Source organism: Rutidosis leptorrhynchoides, chromosome 9, assembly GCF_046630445.1.
Source record: "Rutidosis leptorrhynchoides isolate AG116_Rl617_1_P2 chromosome 9, CSIRO_AGI_Rlap_v1, whole genome shotgun sequence".
In the NCBI taxonomy this organism is placed as follows: domain Eukaryota; kingdom Viridiplantae; phylum Streptophyta; class Magnoliopsida; order Asterales; family Asteraceae; genus Rutidosis; species Rutidosis leptorrhynchoides.
This window is the reverse complement of record NC_092341.1, coordinates 241,524,246-241,528,153: the sequence shown is the minus strand read 5'-3', so window position 1 is coordinate 241,528,153 and position 3,908 is coordinate 241,524,246.

Sequence of the window (3,908 nt, the reverse complement as noted above, 5' to 3'; positions counted from 1 at the left end):
TTTAAATTCTTTTGAACTTCTGATTCTTTTATCATGCCATTTCTTCGTTCTTTCTTTATAGATTAACGAATTTTTGTATGCTTCATGTCTTAATTCTTCTAATTCGTTTAGTTGACTTAATCGTAGACGTCCGGCTTCATGTAAATCAAGATTACATGTCTTCAAAGCCCAAAATGCTTTGTGTTCAATTTCTACTGGAAGATGACATGCTTTTCCATAAACAAGTCTAAAAGGTGTGGTTCCAATTGGAGTTTTGTAGGCTGTTCTAAAAGCCCAGAGTGCATCCTCCAATTTAATGGACCATTCCTTCGGATTTGATCCTACGGTTTTCTCTAGAATACGTTTTAAAGCTCGGTTGGTATTTTCAACTTGTCCACTTGTTTGTGGATGATATGCGGTGGAGATTTTATGAGTTACTCCATATCTTTTAAGAACTTTCTCAAGTTGATTATTACAGAAATGAGTACCCCGATCACTTATTAAAGCTTTCGGTGTTCCAAACCTTGCAAAAAGACGTTTTAAAAAGTTGACTACAACTCGTGCATCATTAGTTGGGAGAGCTTGTGCTTCCGCCCATTTAGATACATAATCAATGGCTACGAGTATATATAGATTATTATGAGATTTTGGAAATGGACCCATAAAGTCAATACCCCAAATGTCAAATACTTCACATACTTGGATAACATTTTGTGGCATTTCATCACGTTGACTTATTTTTCCGGCCCTTTGACAAGCATCACAGGATTTGCAAAGAAGGTGTGCGTATTTGTAAATTGTAGGCCAATAGAATCCAGCATCATAAACTTTTCTTGCTGTTAGTTGAGGCCCATAATGCCCTCCTGTTGGTCCTGTGTGACAATGGTTTAATATTTTACTGGCTTCATCTCCGAATACACATCGGCGTATTATTCCATCGGGACAACCTTTAAACAAAGGTGGATCTTCCCAAAAATAGTGTTTTATATCACTGAAGAATTTCTTTCGTTTTTGGTACGATAATCCTTTTTCAAGGAATCCACAAACTAAGTAGTTTGCATAGTCTGCAAACCATGGGATTTCTTTATAATCTATCTTCAATAGATATTCATCAGGAAAGTTGTCTTGTATGGCCGATTCATTTAGAACTTCTAACTCAGGATTTTCAAGACGAGAAAGATGATCTGCGGCGAGATTTTCTGCTCCTCTTTTATCTCGGATTTCAATATCAAACTCTTGTAAGAGTAAGATCCAACGGATTAATCTTGGTTTAGCATCTTGTTTCGAAAATAGGTATCTAAGAGCAGAATGGTCGGTATAGACCACCGTTTTTGCTAGAACGAAATATGATCGAAATTTGTCAAAAGCAAAGACAATAGAAAGGAGTTCTTTTTCAGTAGTTGTATAGTTCGTTTGTGCTCCTTGTAACGTCTTACTAGCATAATATATAGGTTGAAATCGTTTTTCAATCCTTTGTCCTAAAACGGCTCCCATTGCAAAATCACTTGCATCGCACATTAGTTCAAATGGTAGATTCCAATTTGGTGTTATCATGATCGGTGCATTAGTGAGTTTCTCTTTAAGAATATTAAAAGATTTGATACACTCATCGAAAAAGATGAATGGAGCATCCTTTTCTAGGAGTTTATTCATAGGAGTGGGAATTTTAGAAAAATCTTTTCTGAAACGTCGGTAAAAACCGGCATGCCCTAGAAAACTCCTAACTCCTCTAACATTGGTGGGATGTGGAAGTTTAGCAATTACATCTACTTTAGCTCTATCCACTTCAATTCCTTCTTTTGAAATTTTATGACCAAGAACGATGCCCTCTTTAACCATAAAATGGCATTTCTCCCAATTAAGAACTAGATTTGATTGTTTGCATCTAATAAGCATTCGTTCCAGATTAACTAGACATGATTCAAATGTATCACCGAAGACTGAAAAGTCATCCATGAAAACTTCCATGCATTCTTCTATCATGTCATGAAAAATCGCCATCATACACCTTTGAAAGGTTGCAGGGGCGTTACAAAGTCCAAATGGCATGCGTTTGTAAGCAAAAGTACCATAAGGGCACGTGAATGTGGTTTTCTCTTGGTCCTCGGGTGCTATTGGAATTTGAAAATATCCGGAAAATCCATCTAGAAAACAATAGTAACTATTTCCGACTAATCTTTCCAACATTTGATCTATGAAAGGTAAGGGAAAGTGATCTTTTCTGGTGGCGTCATTTAATTTTCTATAATCAATACACACACGCCATCCTGTTATAGTCCTAGTAGGAATAAGCTCATTTTTCTCATTTGTAATGACAGTCATGCCACCCTTCTTAGGCACGCATTGAACTGGGCTTACCCATGGACTATCAGAAATTGGATAAATTAGACCTGCGTCTAGCAGTTTAATAATCTCTTTCTTAACTACATCTTGCATATTAGAATTTAGTCTTCGTTGGCGTTGCACATACGTTTTATGACCTTCTTCCATAAGGATTTTATGTGTGCAATACGAAGGACTTATTCCTTTAATATCATGAATCTTCCATGCAATGGCTGGTTTATGAGCTTTCAACACAGAAATGAGTTGTGATTTCTCATTTTTAGTAAGAGAAGACGATATTATTACAGATAATTCAGATTCACCATGTAAATAAGCGTATTCCAAATGGTTTGGAAGTGGCTTTAACTCTAATTTCGGAGATTCTTCTATCGATGATTTGTATCGATATCCGTCTTCTTCTTTTAGCATTTGAATTTCTTCTGTTGTTGGTTCATATCCATTAGCTATAAGTGTAGCTAACATTTCAGCTTCATCAATTGGTTCATTACCTTCTCCTAAAGAACATTCTCCTGTTCCTTGTAATTCTGGAAATTCTTCTAATAATTCTGCATGTGCATCTATGGTTTGAATATAATAACATGTATCATCTGCAGATTGTGGTTGTTGCATTGCTCTATCAACTGAAAAGGTAACACTCTCATCCTCTATACTTAGGGTCAATTTCTTACCGAACACGTCTATCATTGCTTTAGCCGTGTTTAAGAATGGTCTTCCTAATATGAGAGGAACTTGAGAATCTTCTTCCATGTCCAAAACAACAAAATCTACTGGAAATACTAAAGTACCAACTTTAACTAGCATGTTCTCTATTATCCCTCTAGGATATTTTATTGATCTATCGGCTAGTTGTATGCTTATTCTGGTTGGTTTCAATTCTCCAAGGTCTAGTTTAGCGTATAGTGAATACGGCATTAGATTTATACTAGCACCTAAGTCTGCCAATGCTTCTATTGAACTAAGACTACCCAGAAAACATGGAATTGTGAAACTTCCTGGATCAGATAGTTTTTCTGGTATCTTATTCAACAGCACTGCTGAACAATTAGCATTCATGGTAACAGCCGAGAGTTCTTCCATTTTCTTTCTATTTGAGATTAGATCTTTCAAGAATTTAGCATATCTAGGCATTCCTGAAATCACATCAATGAAAGGAAAATTTATATTTATCTGTTTAAACATATCCAAGAATTTGGATTGCTCGGCTTCAAGTTTCTCTTTCTTCATTTTACTCGGGTAAGGAAGTGGTGGTTGGTATGGTTTAACATAAGGTTTATCCTTAGCCGTGTTATCTTCATTAACCTTTTCAACTATCGGTTCTTTTTCCTTATCTTGATCAGGTTGTGGTTCTTGTGGAGTAGGAATAGCTTCATCAGAAGTTACAGGTATTTCAGGTGGTTTAAGTGTTGTACCACTTCTTGTGGTAATGGCTTTAGCTGTTTCATTCCGGGGGTTAGCATTTGTATCACTAGGTAGACTTCTCGGTTTTCTTTCACCTATTAACCTTGCTAGGTTACTTACTTCTTGTTCCAGATTTTGAATAGAAGCTTGTTGATTTCTAAATGCTTGAGCATTTTGTTCATTAGATT